Raw genomic sequence first — 25,581 nt, 5'->3', positions numbered from 1 at the left:
CTTCGTAGAGAAGAATTAGCGAAAAAGAAATACTGAAAATTAAAAAATAATGAAGCTGTTAGAAAACTAAGGCGTACATCATGCTCGGCAAGCAGTGTGAAATATGGGGAGTTCAGTTGGACTTCAAGGAAATTTTAAAGAACACGAAACGTGAATTTTGTAACTAAATTTTCTGAGTTGAACTGAGGCCACAAAACGTCGATATTTTTAAATAAATTTTCTGTGCTGACCTGAGGCCACAAAATGTGGACTTTTTAAATAATTTTTCTGGGCTGACAGCAGGCCACAAAACGTGGATTTTTAAATAATTTTTCTGAGCAAAATCAAAGCTCACGAAACGTGAATTTCTAAATAAATTTTCTCAACTGACCTACGGCCACAAATTTCACAAATTTTCTGAGCCTACCTGAGGACGAAAAAGGTGGCCTTTTTAAATAAATTTTCCGAGCTGAACTGAGGCCACGAAATGTGCATTTTCTAAATATACTTCTTCAGGCCACAAAACGTGGATTTTTTAAATTTATTTCTTGAGGTGACCTCAGGCCACAAAACGTGGTTTTTTATTTAGTTTCTGAGTTTTTTTTATATATGGAGTTCAATAGTAAACCTAAGGACACCGAAATTAGATCAACATATTTAAAATTTGGATTTCTAAATAATAAAAAAAAAATAAATTAAAGGAGTGCTGTACAGATGAATTTAGATTTACTAAAGTGATTTCGCAGGTCAAAAAATGGTTATTTCTTAAAAAAATTGTTAATGATTGGTCAATTGAAAAAAATGAGGATTTTTAGCTGCACATGCCTTTGTGTAGGCAAACGACCTAATGAAGCCTTCTCTACTTGACAGAAGACTTCATGCAGACTTTACTACTACGAGTACTACTTTACTTCTGAAGCCTTTTTCTTTTTGTCTCCTTCCAGAGATATTTCCCTATTGCATAGGAGACTCTTGAAGCCTTATTTGCTACACTTAAGTCTAGTGAAGCCCTCTCTACAATACAGAAGACCTACTATGGCGTTCAGAAGTTTCATACGGAGGACTTCTGGAGCCTTTTTACTACAGAGATGACCCCTGCAGCCTTCAGAGATTTCCATCGAGAGGTCTTCTTTACAAAACAAACAAATCATGAAGTACTTTTTTACTAAACAGAAGACTCCTGAATCCTTTGTACTAAACAGGAGACCTTATTCGGCCTTCAGAGTTCTTCTTTGAAGGATTTTCTTTAGTAAACAGAAAACTTCTGAAGCCTTCTTTACCAGACATTGGACTCCTGACACCGTTTTACTAGACAGAAGACCTCATGTGACCTTCAGATCTTCTAAAAAAGACCGCCAAGTCATCTACCTCATAAAATTTCAGGTCAGCTCATAATATTTATTTTAAAAAAATCTTCATTTTTGGTCATGTCACGAAATTTAAAAAAAAAATCGATTTTTTCAGATCAGAAAATTTATTTAAAAAATCAAGTATCGTGGCCCCAGGTCAACTCAAAAAATTTATTTAAAAAATTCACTTCTTGTGGCCTTAGGTCAGCTTATTTATAAAATCCACGTTTTGTGGCCTAAGGTTAACACAGAAAATTTATTTATAAAATCCACGTTTTGTGGCCTAAGGTTAACACAGAAAATTTATTTAAAAAATCCACGTTTTGTGGCTTTAGGTCAACTCAGAAAATTTATTTAAAAAATCCACGTTTTGTGGCTTTAGGTCAGCTCAAAAAATTTATTTAAAAAAACCACGTTTTGTGGCTTTAGGTCAGCTCAGAAAATTTATTTAAAAAATCCACGTTTTGTGGCCTAAGGTTAGCACAGAAAATTTATTTAAAAAATCCACGTTTTGTGGCCTAAGGTTAGCACAGAAAATTTATTTAAAAAATCAACGTTTTGTGGCCTCAGGTCAGCTCAGAAAATCTATTTAAAAATCTACGTTTAGTGGCCTCAGGTCAGCTCAGAAAATCTATTTAAAAATCCACGTTTAGTGGCCTCAGGTCAGCTCAGAAAATTTATTTAAAAAATCGACGTTTTGTGGCCTAAGGTTAGCACAGAAAATTTATTTAAAAAATCGACGTTTAGTGGCCTCAGGTCAGCTCAGAAAATCTATTTAAAAATCTACGTTTAGTGGCCTCAGGTCAGCTCAGAAAATCTATTTAAAAATCCACGTTTAGTGGCCTCAGGTCAGCACAGAAAATTTATTTAAAAAATCGACGTTTAGTGGCCTCAGGTCAGCTCAGAAAATCTATTTAAAAATCTACGTTTAGTGGCCTCAGGTCAGCTCAGAAAATCTATTTAAAAATCCACGTTTAGTGGCCTCAGGTCAGCTCAGAAAATCTATTTTAAAATCCACGTTTTGTGGCCTCAAAGTTCCTCAGAAAAATTATTTAAAAATCCACGTTTTGTGACCTCAAAGTTCCTCAGAAAAATTATTTAAAAATCCACGTTTTATGGCCTCAAAGTTCCTCAGAAAATTTGTTTAAAAATCCACGTTTTGTGGCCTCAAAGTTCCTCAGAAAAATTATTTAAAAATCCACGTTTTGTGGCTTTAGGTCATCTCAAGAAATTTGTTTAAAAATCCACGTTTTGTGGCTTTAGGTCATCTCAAGAAATTTGTTTAAAAATCCACGTTTTGTGGCTTTAGGTCATCTCAAGAAATTTGTTTAAAAAATCCACGCTTTGTGGCTTTAGGTCATCTCAAGAAATTTGTTTAAAAATCCACGTTTTGTGGCTTTAGGTCATCTCAAGAAATTTGTTTAAAAAATCCACGCTTTGTGGCTTTAGGTCATCTCAAGAAATTTGTTTAAAAAATCCACGCTTTGTGGCTTTAGGTCATCTCAAGAAATTTGTTTAAACAATCCACGCTTTGTGGCTTTAGGTCATCTCAAGAAATTTGTTTAAAAAATCCACGCTTTGTGGCTTTAGGTCATCTCAAGAAATTTGTTTAAACAATCCACGCTTTGTGGCTTTAGGTCATCTCAAGAAATTTGTTTAAAAAATCCACGCTTTGTGGCTTTAGGTCATCTCAAGAAATTTGTTTAAACAATCCACGCTTTGTGGCTTTAGGTCATCTCAAGAAATTTGTTTAAAAAATCCACGCTTTGTGGCTTTAGGTCATCTCAAGAAATTTGTTTAAACAATCCACGCTTTGTGGCTTTAGGTCATCTCAAGAAATTTGTTTAAAAAATCCACGCTTTGTGGCTTTAGGTCATCTCAAGAAATTTGTTTAAAAAATCCACGCTTTGTGGCTTTAGGTCATCTCAAGAAATTTGTTTAAAAAATCCACGCTTTGTGGCTTTAGGTCATCTCAAGAAATTTGTTTAAACAATCCACGCTTTGTGGCTTTAGGTCATCTCAAGAAATTTGTTTAAAAAATCCACGCTTTGTGGCTTTAGGTCATCTCAAGAAATTTGTTTAAAAAATCCACGCTTTGAGGCTTTAGGTCAGCTCAGAAAATTTATTTAAAAAATCCACGCTTTGAGGCTTTAGGTCAGCTCAAGAAATTTGTTTAAAAAATCCACGCTTTGTGGCTTTAGGTCATCTCAAGAAATTTGTTTAAAAAATCCACGCTTTGTGGCATTAGTTAAGCTCAGAAAATTTATTTAAAAAATCCATGGTTTGTGCCCTCAAAGTTCCTCAGAATAATTTATTCAAAAAGTCCACGTTGTGTGACCCCAAAGTTCTTCAGAAAATTTATTTAAAAAATCCACATTTTGTAGCCTCAAAGTTCTTCAGAAAATTTGTTTATAAAATACACGTTTTGTTGCCTCAGTATTTCTCAGAAAATTTATTTAAAAAATCCACGTTTTGTGGTCTCAAAGTTCCTTCGACTTTTCTGTGACCTCAAAATTCCTCAAAAAATGTTTTAAAAATTTAGATTTTGAAAAATTCTTTAAGTTAATTCAATTTAATTCTCCCTCTTTACTCTTAAAAGTCCATTGACCTCGTTTAGCCAAATTGTGTTATTTTTTTGTTCTATTTCAGAAAATCCAATTTCAATGCTGATTTAAAAATTATCATAAATTGATTGATTTCACATTTTATGGCGTTTAGCAACGACAGGTAAATGGATACCCAGACTCCCATTAATCATCACACCTCTGAATGAATTGATTTTATTGTTTTTGTTTTCGATTTGGGGAAAGAAAATACTCAAATTTATGAATAGCCTGACAGCTGGAGACAGAGTTAAAGAAGTTTTCAAATAACAATAACATTTGAATATCTGGTGTTGTTGTAGGTGGGTGGGTCTTTTCCAAATACAAATTTAGAACAATAACATTTATTGTATTGACAAAAATCATAAATTTTGTGCTTTAATTTGAATACCAATAATATTAAATATCAATTAAGGAATATTAATTAGGAATCAATGATAGCAAATGCGGATTTAAATTTTAATTTTAAGAGGAATCGAAATTGTTATTTTTTTCTTGGAGGTAATAGAGGCCAGTGAAATTATGACGAAATTATCTCATTTGCAGCAACTATTTTAATGCCGTTTTAGTACCAATAAACTAATCAATTTTATGTTTAAAAAATTTCCTCACAGCTCAGATTTACAACACCGAGGTAATTATGGCCAATGAAGTTATTTGTTTTCTAACACTTGCGCATCATTTAACGAAATTACACCGCGAAAAATAAATAGAAATAATAAATCTTTATTTTCTACTCATCAACTAACCGACCTGCAAATACTCGAGAAGATAATAAAAAAAGCCACACAACAACACAAATCATTCAAAAGCCATAACTTTTAAATTGGATTTCTATACAACCCGCCAACCAACCAATCCATCCATTCAGCCATTCATTCATCCATTGATCCATCAATGCAGGCGTTTCAATTTAAGTGGTGATGAAGTTAATTTTCCCCCCATTAGCTGCCAACATTCTGACATTAGAGACCCACACACACACACACGCGGAGAGATGTAGAGTTTGCCACTCATGAGACTCTCGAACTTGATAATGAAGCGATAATTGTAAAATCAATAAACTTTGATGGCATGAAATAATCGTCAGCATTTGGAAACGAGGGAAAAGTACATTTTCACTCCCACCACAGTTTTGGATTTTTTTGCCATATTTATTTTTGTTGCCTACAATTGACGCAACTTGTTTGCCTAAGCAATTAACGAGGGGAGTTCGTTATTTTTCTGTGTTTTTCTCTGATCATTTGTAAAATTACAAAAGCGCTCAAAAAGAAGAAGAAGAGTGTTACAATTTCCCACAATGAAAAAATTTCGAAAAACAAAGTACAACTAGAAATTACCAAATATCAAGTGTTTGGCTGATTGAAATTGAAAATCGAACCGGAAAGGGAAATGATTATGATAATTGTAATGGTAATGAGAGATATTATTGTGTGTTGTTGGTCCAAGGCTACAACACATTACAACAACAACATCACGAGCAATGTGACTATCATGGAAATTGAAAGTAAGTGGCGTAATGGCTTAAAACAGGAGGAGGAATAATTGACTCTAAGATGCCAGGGATGGAAAATTCAAAATTTTGGGGGTTCAAAGTTCAATATTCATACATTGTATAATATTATTTTTGCCAATCATTTATTCATCCCCAAACAAGCCACAATTGCAAATAGTAAACACACATTTTTGTTCTGTTATCATATAAAAGCAAAAAAAACAATATTTTCTTGCTTGACAATTTTTACACAAACACACAAAATTGGAAAATAAACGTGAGGTGTGTTCGCCCGATTACAAAAATAAATAAAGGTATTTATTTATTAATCTTTTACCGTCTCCTTTTGGGGACAAATAAATATTGTTTTAAAATAAATGGGTAATATTTCGATGTATGATATAGGTATTTTGAAAAGTCTTCACGAAAAATAAGGAAACGTAGAGGAAATATTTTTCCAAATAAACAATCAAACAATTTTTTTCATGGTCTGATTTTTTTAAATATTTTTTTTAATGGATTTTGATTTTTAAATTTTTTCAATAATTATGGATTTTTTAAAAAATATTTTTTCAATAATCATTATTTTTTTAATATTTTTCAATAATCATGGATTTTAAAAATTTTTTTTTTTCAATAATCATGGATTTTTTAAAAAATATTTTTTCAATAATTCGTGGATTTTTTATATGTATTTTTTTTTGCAGTTAACGTGGCTTTTTGCAACAATATTTTTTCCAATTATCCTGGATTTTTTAAAAATATTTTTTTCAACGTGGATTTAAAAAAAATCCAATTAACCTGCATTTTTTAAAAATATTTTTTCCAGTTAACGTGGATTTTTTAAAAATTAATTTTTCAATTGTCGTGGGTATTTTAAACATATTTCTCCCAATTAATTTGAATTTTTTTAAAACTATTTTTCCAATTAAAGTGGATTTTTTTCAAAATATTTTTTTCAATTAACGTGGATTTTCAAAAAAAAAAAAAATCCTATTAACGTGAATTTTTTAAAAAAATATTTGTTCCAATTAACATAGATCTAAAACAAAATTAATTAACGTGGATTGTTTTTAAAAATGTTTTTTTTTTTCAATTAGGATGTATTTTTTTAAATATTTTTTTTTTAATTTTTTTAATAAATTTCTTGAAGTGACGTGAGAGGGGATTTTTAAATAAATTTCCTTAGCAACTTCGAAGCCAATAAAAATGTAAATGTCCATATCTTGTATAAAATTATATTTTATAATATTTTGTGCCAATAATTTAACCATCCCCAAACAAGCTATAATTGCGAATTGTAAACACAAATGCTTGTTTTATTATCATTTAAAAACAAAAAAAAATATTTACTGGGACCAAATTCTTTTATACAAACAAATACACAAAATTGGAAAATAAACGTGAGGTGTCTTCGACCGATTACAAAAATAAATAAAGCTATTTTTTACCGTCTTTTTTTGGGGACAACTAAATATTGTTTTTTAATTAATGCGTAATATTTTGAAGTATGTGAAAAGTATTCGTAAAAGCCTTCACGAAAAATAGGGAAATGTTCATGGAATTTATTTTTTTTTTTCATGGAGATTGATTTTTTAAATTTTTTTAACAGTCGCATATTTGTTAATTTTTTTTTTTTTTTTCAATAATCATGGATTTTTTAAATCTTGATTTTTCCAATAATCGTGGACTTTTTAAATAATATTTTTTTTTCAATAATCTTTGATTTTTTTAATGTTTTTCAAAAACTGTGGATTTTTTAAAAGTATTTCTTCAATAATCGTGGGTTCTTTAAAAAAATATTTTTTCAATAATCAGAACCCACGATCTCAATAATCGTAGATTTTTTAAAAAATATTTTTCAATAATAGCGAATTTGTTTTAAAAATTATTTTTTTTAAATAATTTTGAATTTTTTAAAAATAATTTTTTAATAGTCGTATATTTTTTAAAAATTATTTTTTCAATAACCGCGTATATTTTAAAAATTATTTTTTATCGCGAATTTTTTAAAAATAATTTTTTCAATAAACGTGGATTTTACACAAAAAAATATTTTTCAATTATCGTGGGTTTTTCAAAAAATATTTTTTAAAAAATCAACGATTTTTTAAAAAATCCAAGACTATTGCAAAAATATTTTTTCAATAATCCTAGATTTTTTATAAAATACTTTGTTTATAAACGTGGATTTTTTTAAAAAATATTTGTTCAGTAATAGTGGATTTTTAAAAATTATTTTTTCAATATTCGCGGATTTTTTAAAAATTATTTTTTTTTAAATCGCGGATTTTTAAAAATTATTTTTTTTAATAATCGTAAATTGATTAAAAATTATTTTTCCAATAATCGTGGGTTTTTAAAAATAAGTTTTTCTATAATCGCAGAATTTTTAAAAATTATTTTTTCAATAATCGCGGATTTTTTAAATATTTTTTTTTTAATAATCGTAGATTTTTTAAAAAATATTTTTTTCAATAACCGTGGAATTATTTAAAAAAATATTTTTTGCGGTTTTTTTAAAACTTATTTTTTTAAAAATCGCGGATTTCTTAAAAATTATTTTTTAATAATCGTAGATGTTTTAAGAAAATTTTTTTTTCAATAATCGTGGATTTTTTTAAAATTATTTTTTTAATAATCACGGATTTTTTTTAAATTATTTTTTCAATAATAGTGTATGTTTTAAAAATTATTTTTTTTAAATATCGCGGATTTTTCAAAATTATTTTTTTAATAATTTTTAAACAAAAAATATCTTTTCAATAATCGTGGATTTTTTAAAAATTATTTTTTCAATATTTATGCTTTTTTTTAAGTTATTTTCCAATAATCATGGATTTTTTAAAAATTATTTTTTCCAATAATCGTGGGTTTTTTAGAAATAAGTTTTTCAATATTTTTTCAATAATTACGGATTTTTTAATAATATTTTTTCTATAATCGCGGATTTTTTAAACTTTATTTTTTTCAATAATCTTGGATTTTTTAAAATGACTTTTTTCAATTATTGTGGTTTTTAAAAATTATTTTTTGAAAAATTAATAGTAATCGTGTATTTTATTTTTTTAAATAATGGTGGATTTTTTAGAAAATATTTTTATAATAATCGTGGATTTGTTAAAAAATTGTTTTATAATAATCGTGGAATTTAAAAAAAAATATTTTATAATAATCGTGGATATTTTAAAACATTATTTTATTATAATCGTGAATTTTTTAAACATTATTTTATAATAATCATGAATTTTTTTTAAACATTTTTTTATAACAATTATGAATTTTTTTAAATATTATTTGATATAATCGTGTTTTTTGTAAATATATTTTTTCAATATTTAAATATAAATGAAATATTTTTTAAAAAGTCGAGGATTTTTTAAAAAACATTTTCAATAATCGTTGATTTTTTAAAGAATATTTATTCAATTATCGTAAATTTTTTAAAGAATATTATTGCAATAACCATGTAATTTTTAAAAATATTTTTTCAATAAACTTGACATTTTTGAAATATTTTTAGGGTTCAACTGATGAACGTGGATTTTTTATAAAATATATTTAGGGTTTAGCATACCAGTGTGGACTTTTTAAAAATATTTTTAGTGTCTACCAGACCAAATTCGATTTTTTTTAATTTTTTAGGGTCTACAAGACCAACGGGGATTTTTAAAAAAATATTTTTAAGTTCTAACAGACCAGCGTGGACTTTTTAAAAATATTTTTCAGCTGTATTAGATGGACGTGGGCTTTTTTAAAAATATTTTTAGGCTCTATCAGATGCACGTGTATTTTTTAAAAAATATTTTTAGGATCTCACAGATGCACGTGGACTTTTTAAAAATATTTTTAGGTTCTAACAGACCAGTGTGGACTTTTTAAAAATGTTTTTAACTTCTAAGTGATGGACGTAGATTTTTTAAAAATATTTTTAGCCTCTAAGTGATGGAAGAGGATTTTTATACCCTCCAAAAGCGTGAATTTTTAAAACATATTTTTCAAAAGTCCTTCCAAAAGCGTGGATTTTTAAAACATATTTTTCAAAAGTCCTTCCAAAAGCGCGGATTTTTAAAACATATTTTTTCAAAAGCACATCCAAGGAGGGAGTTTTTAAAAATTATTTTTATACCCACAGCATTTATGCTAACGAGGGTATATACACTTTCATACGGGCAAAATGTGCCTCATCGAAATAATGGTTTTAGACCCCAAGTATGTTTGGACGAAATGTGTTTCAGACAATTTGGAGTCGATTGAGCAATGTCCATCCGTCTGTCTGTCTGTCCGTCTGGCTGGCTGGTGTGCACCATAACTCTCGAAAATTTGGCTTTCGCAATATTTTGTCCAAACTTAGTTTAATTTCGAAGATGGGTTATATCGGTCCACTCCTTCCAGTACCTCCCCCACAAAAGTTCGGAAATGTTGGGAAAATTTGTGCGCACGATAACTTTTGAAGGAAATAACCGATTTGGTCCATACTTTGCACATCGTAAAATTTTTACTAGACTTAGATGATGTTCCAATATGGACTCAATCGGTCCACTCCACACAAAAATTTCGGATAAGTTCAGTTTAGGACCTGCTCTCTAATCGCTTTGATTTTTGTTGTAGCAACTTGTATTCACTGCCCCCATACGACGGTACAACTTTCATCCGGGGCAAGTCCATACTTCCTGAGAAAATAGCCTGAAAGTTGCAAAAAACCCTAATGACACCGTATGTAACGATTCTGCCGATTCGGTCCAAAATTTGGCCTTAGTAATATTTGGTCCAAATACAGTTTAAGTTCGAAGATTAGCCATATCGGTCCACTCCTTCAGGTTCCTCCACCACAAAAGTTCAAAAATGATCGGAAAAATTGTTCGTAAGTAACTCTGGAAGGGAGTGGCCGATTTGGTCCATACTTTACACATCCTTATATATCTAGCAGATATAGATCAGGTTCAAATATGGACTATATTTGTACCACTCCATCCGGTACCTCCCACACAAAATTTCGGATAACTTCACTTGAAGACCTGCGATTGAATCACTTTGATTTTTGTTGAAGCAACTTGCTTTCGCTGCCTCAATTACGATGGTAAAAGTTTTTTCAGGGGCAAGTCCATACTTCTTGAGAAAACAGCCGAAGGGTGTGGCACCATATGTAGTGGCTGGAGATCCACTTTCATAATGGTCTATGTCTATTCATTCCTTTAAGTATATCCTCCGCAAAACTTCTGATCTTTAATCCTAATCAACATTTTTGTCGCTTCATACGCCCAATATTTTTTACAACCCCCTAAATACATACGTTTTTTTGGGAAAAAAATGTTTCAATATACCCAGGCTGAGGGTATATCTCTGTCGGCAAAGCCGACTGATACTTTTTTACTTGTTTTCTAGCAGACCAAAGTAAATTTTTGAGAAATATTTTTTTAACGACCAATGAATGTTTCTTTCCTATCTACCCCTCCTTTTTCATATTTTTTTTTTCTTGTTTGAAATTGGCGTGTGCCTAGCTTGTTAGGTGAGATGAAAAATTACGCATTTCCCTGTGTGATATGGACAGTTATCTGTCCATAAAATTTCAGCACGCCAAGATTTAGCTCCTAAGCTGGTAATTTTTCACGCATGACCCAGAAAGTTATATGGGCAAAAAAAAAAAAATTGCAAACTAAAGTAACGAATGCAAACCAAAAGTGAGACATCAGCTATTTATAAAAAGATGACAGCTGTAATAAGCGTGCTCATTATGAAACCAAACCAACCAACCCCTCAATTAACTCAAAACTGGAAGGCACGCGATTTTAAGAAAATAAATAATTTTTATTGCTTTGTTTAAAAAGTGGGTTATTATTTTAATTATTACTTTTATTTTTGCAAAAAAAAAAAAAAAAACATTTTGGGAATTTTTGTTTACAAATAAAGTTGTCAAGGCTTGTCACTTGTCGTGTTTTTGGCCACGAATTATCATTATTTTCTAATCTGACAGTTCTGAGAATTTAGCATGGTGTTACCATAACTTTTTTTTTGTTTTGTTTGGAGGGTGGGTGAAATGATTTGACAAAAGATTGTTTTTTTCGCTTTGCATGATTTTTTTTTCTTTCATTTCAATCAAAACATTGTTGAAAAGGGCTGGCTGGCTATCTTTACGGAATCTATGGCAGAAAACAACAAACAAAACAAAATTGAAATGAAATACCTGGCTGCCTACCACACACTTCAAGCAGACCAATTATCAAAATGTCCAAACTATTGACAAAGCAAAAACAAAAACACAACTTAAAAGCAATGGCAATAATAATGAAGAGGTAAGTACCTACAACAACAACCGACAAAATTGTTGTTAACCACAAAATTAGAGGAGGTAAAAAATTTTAATTGTTGTTATGTCCCGATAACGAAAAAGTGAAATAGTCAAACTGGCAACAACAAGAAAAACAACAACACCATGCAGTACAGCAATAATTACAACATAGAGCTCAATTTCAAAACAAAGTTGGATGGCAGAGCAAAAAATAAAAAAAACAGCAACTACGACAGGTAACCCCCAAACTCAAACAAACACACACCTTTCAGCCCTGCGTCCAGGCATACGCCAGACAAGAATAAAAAACTAACAGCAACAACAACCTCAAATTGTGTGTTCTTATCAAAATGCCAGTTTTGTTTGTTGTGGAAAAAAGCAGTAAGTAAAAAAGGAAAGAATGGAGAAAAAGAGGCAAAAGAGGCAAAAGAAGGGGAAGAAGAAGAGGAATAGCACGCATATATCAAATGAAACCAATAAACCTACGTTACTATTATTATGAAATACTCCAGAAAAAAAACATTTATTGAATGAAGGGCATTCGAGAAAGGGGGCCACAACATAATGCACCAACAGCAACGAAGTAGAGGGAGGAGAATTAAAATTCATTCAAACCTGTCTATTTCAAGTGGAAACCATTTTTCCTTTCAGCTTACAAACAAATGTCATTCAAACACGAACACCATCAAGTCATAAATCGGAAACTCAGACCCTCCCACGCATACTTTCGTTTTTTTTCCTTTTTTTGGAAGGGAAAATTTATGTTGAAGGTCATAAAACCACAGAAAGTGTGGCATTCAAAGGAGTAGATTGGCCTAGAAAACAGAAGAAATGCAGTGGAGGCATAAGGAGGTTAAGGAAGGGCACTACACCTTATATTTTAAAACAAAAAAATATTTTAAAAAATCCACGTTTATTGTAAAAAATATTTTTTATAATAAACGTGGATTTTTTAAAGTTTTAAAGTTTTTTATAAGTGTGGATTTAAAAATCATTTTTTCTAATAAATGTGGATTTTTTAAAAATATTTTTCTAATAAACGTGGACAACAAAGTGGATTTTTTCAAGGTCAATTTTTTCCAAAAAATTTAAAAAAAAATTAACAAATAATTTGTTATCCAAAAAAAACTTTGGTTTTTAACAAATATCTTTTCCTATAAATGCGGACCAAATATTCATTAAAAAAGTGATTTTTTTAACAGATATTAAAAAGAACGTTAATGTTTAACAATTTTTTTTAACAAAAACGTGGATTTTTTAAAAATTTTTTTTTCCGCAAAACGTGGATTTTTAAAAATTTTTTTTTCCGCAAAACGTGGATTTTTTAAAAAATATTTTTCAGCAAAACGAGGATTTTTTTAAAAAATTTTATTCCGCAAAACGTGGATTTTTTAAAAAATATTTTTCCGCAAAACGTGGATTTTTTAAAAAATAATTTTCCGCAAAACGTGGATTTATTTAAAAAATATTTTTCCGCAAAACGTGGATTTTTATTTAAAAAATATTTTTCCGCAAAACGTGGATTTTTTAAAAAATATTTTTCCGCAAAACGTTGATTTTTTAAAAAATATTTTTCCGCAAAACGTGGATTTTTAAAAAATATTTTTCCGCAAAACGTGGATTTTTTAAAAAATATTTTTCCGCAAAACGTGGATTTTTTAAAAAATATTTTTCCGCAAAACGTGGATTTTTTAAAAAATATTTTTCCGCAAAACGTGGATTTTTTAAAAAATATTTTTCCGCAAAACGTGGATTTTTTAAAAAATATTTTTCCGCAAAACGTGGATTTTTTAAAAAATATTTTTCCGCAAAACGTGGATTTTTTAAAAAATATTTGTCCGCAAAACGTGGATTTTTTAAAAAATATTTTTCCGCAAAACGTGGATTTTTTAAAAAATATTTTTCCGCAAAACGTGGATTGTTTAAAAAATATTTTTCCGCAAAACGTGGATTTTTTAAAAAATATTTTTCCGCAAAACGTGGATTTTTTAAAAAATATTTTTCCGCAAAACGTGGATTTTTTAAAAAATATTTTTCCGCAAAACGTGGATTTTTTAAAAAATATTTTTCCGCAAAACGTGGATTTTTTAAAAAATATTTTTCCGCAAAACGTGGATTTTTTAAAAAATATTTTTCCGCAAAACGTGGATTTTTTAAAAAATATTTTTCCGCAAAACGTGGATTTTTTAAAAAATATTTTTCCGCAAAACGTGGATTTTTTAAAAAATATTTTTCCGCAAAACGTGGATTTTTTAAAAAATATTTTTCCGCAAAACAAGGATTTTTTAAAAAATATTTTTCCGCAAAACAAGGATTTTTTAAAAAATATTTTTCCGCAAAACAAGGATTTTTTAAAAAATATTTTTCCGCAAAACAAGGATTTTTTAAAAAATATTTTTCCGCAAAACAAGGATTTTTTAAAAAATATTTTTCCGCAAAACAAGGATTTTTTAAAAAATATTTTTCCGCAAAACAAGGATTTTTTAAAAAATATTTTTCCGCAAAACGTGGATTTTTATTTAAAAAATATTTTTCCGCAAAACGTGGATTTTTTAAAAAATATTTTTCCGCAAAACGTGGATTTTTATTTAAAAAATATTTTTCCGCAAAACGTGGATTTTTTAAAAAATATTTTTCCGCAAAACGTGGATTTTTATTTAAAAAATATTTTTCCGCAAAACGTGGATTTTTATTTAAAAAATATTGTTCCGCAAAACGTGGATTTTTTAAAAAATATTGTTCCGCAAAACGTGGATTTTTTAAAAAATATTTTTCCGCAAAACGTGGATTTTTATTTAAAAAATATTTTTCCGCAAAACGTGGATTTTTTAAAAAATATTTTTCCGCAAAACGTGGATTTTTTAAAAAATATTTTTCCGCAAAACGTGGATTTTTTTAAAAAATATTTTTCCGCAAAACGTGGATTTTTTTAAAAAATATTTTTCCGCAAAACGTGGATTTTTTAAAAAATATTTTTCCGCAAAACGTAAACTTTTTAAATAAAATTTTCTGAGTTGACCTGAAGCCACAAAATGTGGATTCTGAATAAATTTTTTGAGGTGACCTGAGGCCAATTAAATAAATTCTTGAGACCTCTTCTGAAAGAAATGGTGCTGCTATAGACCCATTCTGAAGCAAAGGGTGCTTCTGTAGACACTTTCTGAAGCAAATGGTGCTCCTATAGACACTTTGTGAAAGAAATGATGCTTCTGAAGACCCTTTCTGAAAGAAAGCGTGCTTTTCTAGACCCGTTCTGAAAGTAAGGGTGCTTCTATAGATCATTTTTGAATGTATGGAAACTTCCATATACCCTTTCTGAATGGAAGATTGCCCTCAAATACACTTTTTCAAAGATACTTTCTGAAAGTAATAGTGCTTCTATAGAACCTTCCTGAAAGAAAGAGCGTTCCTTAAAAGGTTTATTACCGTTTATAGCTTAGTATAACAGTTTAAAACCCCAATATTCCTTTAAGGGTGCTTCTTATGACCCTTTCTGAAGGTATGGGTGCTTCAAAAAAATTTATTACCGTTAATAGCTTAGTAAAACAGTATGAAAACCCAATGTATCTTTAATAGTACTTCGATTAGGGTCATTAAAGATAGCTCCTAAATTTTAAATATATTTTCCAGTTGTATAACAGTTTTATATAACTGGTATACTAATAAATTTTCATTGTATGACAGTTAAAATAACAAAAGTGCTTATAAGTTAGTCATACGAAAGCTATATTCTCCCTTCGTATAACAGTTTTAGAACTGTTTTCTCTCTAAAATGGTTTATTACCGTTTATAGTTTAGTATAACAGTTTAAATATCCAATATTTGATTAATAGAACCAAAAATTTCTTTAATACTACTTCGGTTAGGGTCATGAATTACAGCACCTACATTTTAAATATTTTGCCCAATTGTATAACAGTTTTATATAACTGTTATACTAATAAATATTTATTGTATGACAGTTAAGGGTGCTTCTATAGACCCTTTCTGAAAGTAAGGGTGCTTCTAAAAAATGTATTACCGTTTATAGGTTAGTAAAACAGCATAAAAAGCCAATATTTCTTTAATAGTACTTCGGTTAGGGTCATTAATGACAGCTCCTAAATTTTAAATATATTTTCCAGCTGTATAACAGTTTTATATAACTGTTATACTAATAAATATTCATTGTATGACAGTTAAAATAACAAACGTGCTTATAAGTTAGTCACACGTAAGCTATATTCTCACTTCGTATAACAGTTTTAGAACTATTTTCTCTCTAAAATGGTTTATTACTGTTTATAGCTCAGTATAACAGTTTAAATATCGAATATTTGATTAATAGAACTTCAGTTAGGGGCCATTTAAGACAGTTCAAAAATTTGAAATGTTTTATCCAGTTGTATAACAGTTTTATATAACTGTTATACAGAAAAATATACATTGTACAACAGTTAAAATAACAGAAAGGTGTAGGAAATCTACATAGGAATACTATATTATCACCTTGTATAACAGTTTTACTAAAATACGCCCTGTAAAATGATTTCTAATAGATTTTAGCTTAGTATAACAGTTTAAATACCCATTGTTCCACTAATAGAACTTCTTTAGTGGTAATTTAAAAGTGTGTTGATATTTTAAATATTTGACCATGTTGTATAACAGTTTACAATAACTGTTATACTAATAAATTAACACTATCTGACAAGTAAAACTAGGTCTATCTATACCTATCTTATCTAAATGATCTGCTAAGGAATTTTTACTTGGATTCTCAGGTCGGAATATTTCCGATTTTGAAATTTTTTCTTCCAAATCATAAATTATCTTTTTTTATCGCAAAAAGCATAGTTTAGGTGAAGCTATCAACCCCTTTATATACGTCAAGCGGCACATCAACGGGTATCTGTGGTACCAGTAGCCCATAAATCCGCTCTTCATAGCCCATTTTAACTTTATAGCCTATATTAAATTTTCTACCCATAGTTGGGAATTTACCATTCAACATTCCTCCTCTCTTTTTCATGTTACTTTGAAGGGTGTCATATGATCTATGTTGACCTATGCTAAATGTTGTAAAAACACGAATTGTTTACCATGCTTCTGTTGTCATGGGTTGCTACGATGGTCGTATGTATGTTTATTTGTTCTGTAATGGAGACACACACGTGACTTACAAATTGCCACCGGCACAAATAATATGTTGTCTAAACATGCTCGTCACCCAGTGGGCTATTTAAAAACAAGCAGGGAAGCAGGCAGGCTGTCCACCCACAAGGTGGCATGCTAGACGGTAGTAGTGGGTGGTATTGGCAATTTGGTGTTAGAACACGGAACAACGCTCCATACTTGGACAGGGAACACACTTTATTTTGGACAGCACCCTCCCAGAAATAGTCGATTAATATCTTCCGAAAACAATTAAAATCAATTACAAAAAATAGTTTTTACTTTTTTGGGGCTCTTCGATAGCGGTGGATGGGGGAGTAATTAATTAAAATTAAATGTTGTAATTGTTTGTGTAATATGAAAAATAAAATATTATACTTACATTCAATTGCGACACTACTGGGGTGCAGGAAAATTTATTTGTTTAAAAATTGAAAGTTTTTAATCTTTTATAAACACTTTTTGTAATTTATCATTTATAAATTTAAACATTTAAATTAATTTGTAGTTTTTAATTATTTGTACAATTTGTTTGTTATTCTTATTAATTTGGTAGTAAAATTTTTTTAATAAGCACTTTTGCAAGATTTTCTTTTTAATAATATTCTAAAAAAAAAATAATTTGTTTTTACATTTTCAAAATTTATTAATAATATGTGTTAAAAATGTTTTGAAATATTTTTATATAAAAATATTTTAATATATTTTTATAAAAAAAAATATTTTAATATTTTTAATAATTTTTATAAAAAAATATTTTTAATAATTTTTATAAAAAAATATTTTTAATAATTTTTATAAAAAAATATTTTTAATAATTTTTATAAAAAAATATTTTTAATAATTTTTTCTAAATTTTTTTTCAAAAAAAAATAATATATTTGTTCATTTAAAACAATATTTTTATAATGCTTGTATTAAACAAATGTTATATAATACATACTTCATAAAATTAATACTTTTAACGGTCTAGAAAATGTTTAGAAAATAATTATAATACATTTTTATAAAAAATATGTACTGTATTATGTATTATATTACAATTATTTATTACATGTTAAAAATTAAAATATATTTATTTTTTTATTAATTTATTTTATTATTTATTATTTTCATATAAAATGTATATATAAAAATATGTTTTGAAACATTTTCTAAAATGTTAAAAATAATTGAAAATATTTATGTTATGAAGTATGTATTATATAATACTTGTTTTATAACAAGTAATTTTAAATATATTTGTAAAATGTACAAAAATATTAAAAGTATTTTTTATAAAAAATATTAAAAAATATTTTTATGAAAAATATATTAAAATATTTGTAAGTATAATTAAAATGCGAAAATAATATGTTTTATTATTATGGTATGATACCCTACACCACTGACCAAGCTGAGTTTGACAACCCTTTGACAATACCAATGTGAATTATTGGTAGATCTTGTCTGGTTGGCAGTTCCCAATGTCCTTTGGGATATAACCAAAAATTTTTTTTAAAATTATTTTTAAAAAATACCACGAGCTTTCTGGACCCTTAAAAATTATTTTTTAAAAAATTCACAAGCTTCCTAAATCCTCAAAATTATTTTTAAAATAAACTACGAGCTTCGTAGACACTCAAAATTAATTTTTAAAAATATCCACGAGCTTTGTAGACACTCAAAATTAATTTTTAAAAATATCCACGAGCTTTGTAGACACTCAAAATTAATTTTTAAAAATATCTACGAGCTTTGTAGACGCTCAAAATTATTCTTTATTTTCAAAATTATTTTTTAAAAAAATCCACAAGCCTCTTAGACCCTCAAAATTATTTCTAAAAAATCCACAAGCTTCTTAGACCCTCAAAATTATTTTTAAAAAAGCCACGAGCTTCGTAGACCCTCAAAATTGTTTTTTAAAAATCCACGAGCTTGGTAGACGCTAGAAATTGATTTTTAAAAAAATCCAAGAGCTTTGTGCACCTTCAAAATCAATTTTAAAAAAATCTAAGAGCTTTGTAGACCCCAAAAATTAATTTTTAAAAAATACAAGAAATTAAATTAACCCTCGAAATTTATTTCTAAAAAAACCGCGAGTTTTGTAGGCCCGCAAAATCAATTTTTAAAAAATCCACGACCCTCAAAATTAATTTAAAAAAAAATCCGCGTGTGTTGCAGACTCTCAAAATTACTTTTTAAAAAATCCACAAGCTTTGCAGACCCTCAAATTTAATTTTTAAAAAGTCCACGAGATTTGTGGACCCACGAAATTAATTTTTAAAAAATCCACGAGCTCTGTAGACCCTCGAAATTAATTTTTAAAAAAATCCGCAAGTGCTGTAGACTCTCAAAATTACTTTTTAAAAAATCCACGAGATTTGTAGTGCCTCAAAGATATTTTTTTAAAAGTCCACGAGCACCTCAAACCCTCAAAAATATTTTTGAAAATGTTCACCAGCTCCGGAAACCCTCAAAAACATTTTTAAAAAGTCCGCGAGCTCTGGAGATCCCCAAAATTATTTTTTAAAAAATCATCGAGTTTCGCAGACCCTCAAAATTAAATGCTAAAAAATCCACGAGCTTGGTAGGTGATCAAAATAGTTTTCTAAAAAATCCAGCAGCTTGGTAGGTGCTCCAAATAATTTTTTAAAAAATCCCGAGCTTCGTAGTTGCTCAAAATATTTTTTTTTTAAAAATGCACGAGCTTCGTAGTTGCTCAAAATATTTTTTTTAAAAAATGCACGAGCTTCGTAGTTGCTCAAAATATTTTTTTTAAAAAATCCACGAGCTTCATAGGTTCTGAAAATATTTTTTTTTAAAAATCCACGAGCTTCGTAGTTGCTCAAAATATTTTTTTTAAAAAATCCACGAGCTTCATAGGTTCTGAAAATATTTTTTTTTAAAAATCCACGAGCTTTGTAGGTGCTCAAAATAATTTTTTAAAAAAATCCACGAGCTTTGTAGGTGCTCAAAATAATTTTTTAAAAAATCCACGAGCTTTGTTGGTGCTCAAAATAATTTTTTAAAAAATCTATGAGCTTTGTAGGTGCTCCAAATAATTTTTTAAAAAATCCACGAGCTTTGTGGGTGCTCAAAATAATTTAAAAAAATATCCAGGAGCTTTGTAGGTGCTCAAAATAATTTTTTAAAAAATCCACAAGTTTTGTAAGTGCTCAAAATAAATTTAAAAAATGCACGAGATTTGTAGATGGTAAACATTTAATTTTAAAAAATCCACAAGCTTCGTATATGTTAAAAATAAATTTTTAAAAAATCCACGAGCTTCGCAAACCCTAAAAATTAAATGTTAAAAATTCCATGAGCTTTATATACACTCAATTAATTATTTTAAATATCCACGATCTTAGGTGCTCAAAATTTAATATCCACGAGCTGTCTAGAACCTCAAACTGAAATTTTAGAAAATCCACGAGCTTTGCAGGTGCTCAAAATAATTTTTTGAAAAATCCACGAGCTTTGTAGGTGCTCAAAATAATTTTTTGAAAAATCCACGAGCTTTGTAGGTGCTCAAAATAATTTTTTGAAAAATCCACGAGCTTTGTAGGTGCTCAAAATAATTTTTTGAAAAATCCACGAGCTTTGTAGGTGCTCAAAATAATTTTTTTTAAAAATCCACGAGCTTTGTAGGTGCTCAAAATAATTTTTTAAAAAATTCAAGAGCTTTGTAGGTGCTCAAAATAGTTTTTTTTAAAAAATCCACGAGCTTTGTAGGTTTTCAAAATTATTTTTTAAAAAATCCACGAGCTTTGTAGGTTTTCAAAATTATTTTTTAAAAAAATCCACGAGCTTGGTAGGTGCTCAAAATATTTTTTTAAAAAATCCACGAGCTTGGTAGGTGCTCAAAGTAATTTTTTAAAAAACCACGAGCTTGGTAGGTGCTCAAAGTAATTTTTTAAAAAATCCACGAGCTTGGTAGGTGCTCAAAGTAATTTTTTAAAAAATCCACGAGCTTGGTAGGTGCTCAAAGTAATTTTTTAAAAAATCCACAAGCTTTGTAGGTGCTCAAAATAATTTTTTAAAAAATCCACGAGCTTTGTAGGTGCTCAAAATAATTTTTTAAAAAATCCACGAGCTTGGTAGGTGCTCAAAATAATTTTTAAAAAATCCACGAGCTTTGTCGATTATAAAAAATAATTTTTATAAAATCCACTAGCTTTGTAGATTGTAAAAAATAATTTTTAAAAAATCCACGAGCTTTGTAGATTGTAAAAAATAATTTTTAAAAAATCCACGAGCTTGGTAGGTGCTCAAAATAATTTTTAAAAAATCCACGAGCTTGGTAGGTGCTCAAAATAATTTTTAAAAAATCCACGAACTTCGTAGTTACTCAAAATAATTTTTTAAAAAAATCCACGAGCTTCGTGTGTGCTCAAAATATTTTTTTTAAAAAGTCCAAGGGCTTCGTAGTTGCTTAAGATAATTATTTAAAAAAATCCACGAGCTTCGTGTGTGCTCAAAATATTTTTTTTAAAAAGTCCAAGGGCTTCGTAGTTGGTTAAGATAATTATTTAAAGAATCCACGGGCATCGTAGGTGCTCAAAATAATTTTTAAAGAATCCACCGGCTTCGTAGGTGCTCAAGATAATTTTTTATAAAATCCACGAGCTTGGTAGGTGTTCAAAATAATTTTTTAAAAAGTCCAAGAGCTTCGTAGTGTCTTAAAATAATTATTTAAAAAGTCCACGAGCTTCGTAGCTTCTCAAAATACATTTTTTAAAAATCCACGAGCTTCGTAGGTGGTAAAAATTAATTTTTAAAAAATCCCCGATCAGCGTAAATTGTAAAAATTAATTTTTAAGAAATCCACGACCTTTGCAGACGGTACAAAATAATTTTTAAAAATTCTCGAGCTCCGTAGACCTTCAAAGTATTTTTTTAAAAAATCCCTGAGGTTCGTAGACCATCAAAATTAATTTTTAAAAAACCCACGAGGTTCGTAAATAACAAAAGTTTAAAGTATAAAAGTCCTTGAGCTTCATAGAACCTCAAAATTTATTTAAAAAATATCCACGAGGTCGTGGATCCTCAAAATATTTTGTATACCCTCAGCATTTATCCTAACGAGGGTATATACAATTTCATACGGGCAAAATGTGCCTCATCGAAATAATGGTTTTAGACCGCAAGTATGTTTGGACGAAATGTGTTTCAGACAATTTGGATTCGATTTACCAATGTCCGTCCGTCTGTCTGGCTGGTGCGCACGATAACTCTCGAACAGATGAACCGATTTGGTCCAAAATTAGGCTTTCGCAACATTTTGTCCAAACTTACTTTAAGTTCGAAGATGGGTTATATCGGTCCACTCCTTCCGGTACCTCCCCCACAAAAAATCGAAAATGTTCGGAAAATTGTGCGCACGCTAACTCTTGAAGGGAGTAACCGATTTGGTCCATACTTTGCACATCGTGAAATTTTTACCAGACTTAGATGAGGTTTCAATATGGACTCAATCGGTCCACTCCTTCGGGTACATTCCGCACAAAATTTCTGATGTGTTCAGATTAGGACCTGCTCTCGAATCGCTTCGACTTTTGTTGCAACAACTTGCATTACCTGCCCTCCATACGACGGTACAAATTTCATCAGGGGCAAGTCCATACTTCCTGGGAAAATAGCCTGAAAGATGCAAAAAGCCCCTATGACACCGTGTGTTGTTGTTGGAGCGCAAGATAACACTTGAATGGATATGCCGATTCGGTCCAAAATTTGGCCTTCGTAATACTTTATCCAAACATAGTTTAAATTTGAAGATAAGCCATATCGGTCCACTCCTTCAGGTACCTCCCCCACAAAAGTTCAAAAATGTTCGGAAAAGTTGTGCGCACGATAACTCTTGAAGGGAGTGACCGATGTAATCCATACCTTGCACATCTTAATATATCTACCAGATATAGATCAGGTTCGAATATGGACTATATTTGTCTACTCCTTCTGGTACATCTTACACAAAATTTCGGATAAGTTCACTTTAAGACCTGCTCTCAAATCACTTTGATTTTTGTTGAAGAGATTTGCATTCGCTACCTGCATTACGACGGTAAAAGTTTTTTCAGGGGCAAGTCCATATTTCTTGGGAAAACAGACCGAAAGGTGTAAAAAAACCCCTATGTCACTATATGTGGCGGTCGGAGAGCACGATTAGGTCTTCGTCATATTATATCCAAACTTAGCATCTTGGGGCAATACCGGTCCACAACTTCCGGTACTTCTCCCCAATATGTAAAAAATGCCACTAGAATGCTATGAAGATATCACTTAAATTTGGTCCAAGCTTTGGATCTCCTTATATTTTGTCAAAATTTAGTTTATCTTCTAAAATGGCCCATATCGGTCCTCTCTAAGGGTACCTCACCCACAAAAGTTCAACATTTGTGTCTTAGTGCAGTTAGTTCCTAATCCAGATTTTTGTCGGCAAGTTCAAATGCCCAAAAAGGGCCACAAGACCTTAAATACATTCGATCCGTCCATAGGTGAAAGTTTCACTTCGCATTGGATGAGGGTATGTATCTGTCGGCAAAGCCGACTGACACTTTTTTACTTGTTTAAAAAAAGTCACTAAATTTGTAGACCCTCATAAATATTTTCCAAAATTTCTACGAGCCCAAAAATATTTTTTAAATAATCCATAAGCTTCGTAGACCCTCAAAATTATTTTTTAATGTTTTTTAGAATTTTTTGCATAACTTACGGGTGTGGTGGTGTAGGGTATCACATAGACGGCGCTGTAGTCTAATGTTTTAGGTTTTTATTATTTTATATTATTTTTTGTTTGTTTTTTATTTAATTTTATTTCATTAATTTTTTATTTATATATATTTTTTATTTTTTTATTTATTTTTTGTTAATTCACACAAAATTTCGTTTTTATAATTATAAAAACTAACTTTACTTTTTTCAATATATTTTCCAAATTTTTAGTATTTCACCACTTGTTGTTTTTTTTCCAAAATTTTGCACGATTTTTCGGTATTTTTAAAATATTACTTTTTAAATAATAGTAATGGTAATTTTTATCGATTTTATTCCACACCAACATTCATTACTATTTTTTTATTCTTTTTTTGGGAATATTATTTTCACAATATATTTTTTGGTTGGTTTGTTTGTTTTCACACAAAAACAACAATTCCGATAACAAGACAATAACACATTTATCGTGTGTTTGTGTGTTCACCGAACGGAACGAAGAAAACACAAATGCGGGAATTTTCACAACGAAAAAAAGGAAAAAATTTGAATGAAAATGCCGGTCTTATTATGTTCGCGTTTCATTACTGACTGACTGATGATGGCTGGCTGGTCGATTTGCAAGCAAGTGGCAGCCAGCGCAATGATATTCACCGACAGCCCCAACAAAGTGAATTTGTTTTTGTTGTTGGTTGTTGTAGTTTTTGTTGCGTTTATTATGCGAGTGAACACACTATTATATGAAGAACCCAACTATTTTGCTGGTGCTCCTCAAATTGATAGTCAACAGCACACACACACAATAACGGATGAGCATAAGAGAGTGAGCGAGAGAATGTGGAGCATTATACATTATCAAAATTGGGGAGCCCCACTACCACACGAAAAACCTATTGGGGAGAATCTCAAGAAAAAGAGTATGGGAGAATGAAAACACCTTTAAGAGCTTCTTGCCAAGAGTGGGCAAGTTTTATTCATGTTTTTATTTTGGCAAGAAACTCACTATGAAAATAAGAGCCGTCTATGTTGTGGAGAGGAAGAGTGTTATAATGTGTGCAATAATTGATAATATATGGATTTTGGTGGAAATAGGCATTTGTTTGATTTGTTTTACCAAGGTTTTGTTTTGGACATGATTTTCGTTGGTTGGCATTTCTAACTTCATTTGCCAAACAACAAATCAAATTTCGAAGAATTTCAAACATTTCATTACTGCATTATCTTCGTTGTTGGCAGGGGAAAGGGGTATTATGGATGGCTCATTTTAAGAGATATGAATCATATTTTTTTTATTTGGTTTCTTTTCTTTATTCATTTTGGACGTGTTTGTGTGAGGTGTTAAGTAAATAATTGTTTAAGACAGAAAAGATAATTGGATCATGGGTTACCCACATGAATGAAGAAAAGTAAATGATTTTTTTGGAGTATTTGGTAAACATGTTGGTTTATTTGGTTTTTGTTTGAGGGGGGTTTTTAAGAGAAACGAGAGAGAACACGAGCGTTTGATCTCTGTTTTATTTACCGGTAAATTCATACACATTCCTTAAATTCTATTGTATACGAAGGCTGCAATGGAAGTTCAAGGAAAAAACTATGAATGAGGTTGACATATTTTTAGGGTATTTCAGAGGCTGAAATTAATTGAAAGAATCTTTTTCTAAGTAAAATTTAAGCTACGAAAAACTATGAAAACAATCCGATTTTTTAAATAATATATATGTAGATGCATTATTCAAATTACATTTTTTTCAGTGCTTGGATTTTTTAAGTAATATTTTTCTTATATGGGAGCTCTTAATGAATATTTTCTTTCAATTGGTTTTTTTTAAAAAATAATATTTCTAAACATTTTGTTAGAACATAATTAAAAAAAATATTTTGCTAACATGCACGAGCTTCGTAGACCATCAAAATTAATTTTTAAAAAATCCAGGGGCTTTGTATTTGCTCATAATATTTTTTTAAAAAATTCACGAGCTTCGTAGACCCTAAAAATTTATTTTTAAGAAACTGCAC

The 25,581-nt window shown here is 29.4% G+C and overlaps 1 protein-coding gene across 2 annotated transcripts in view; it reads right to left on the bottom strand.

The window, feature by feature from the left end:
- Nucleotides 1-24,295, bottom strand: part of Rcd2 (Reduction in Cnn dots 2) — a 496,295-nt gene extending 472,000 nt beyond the window's left edge. The window contains exons 1-2 of one of the 2 annotated variants that reach the window (XM_073980904.1): nt 23,768-24,295; nt 17,252-17,475 (exon numbers count right to left, since the gene is read on the bottom strand). The gene's annotated coding sequence lies outside the window, so the exon portion shown is untranslated. The remainder of the gene's footprint in view (nt 1-17,251; nt 17,476-23,767) is intronic. The other variant, XM_073980905.1, reaches the window with a different exon arrangement.
- Nucleotides 24,296-25,581: the final 1,286 nt, after the last annotated feature.

This window comes from Musca autumnalis, unplaced genomic scaffold (assembly GCF_047663935.1).
Source record: "Musca autumnalis isolate F117 unplaced genomic scaffold, ASM4766393v1 scaffold_4, whole genome shotgun sequence".
Taxonomy (NCBI): Eukaryota; Metazoa; Arthropoda; class Insecta; order Diptera; family Muscidae; genus Musca; species Musca autumnalis.
This window is presented reverse-complemented; position numbering and strand designations above follow the sequence as displayed.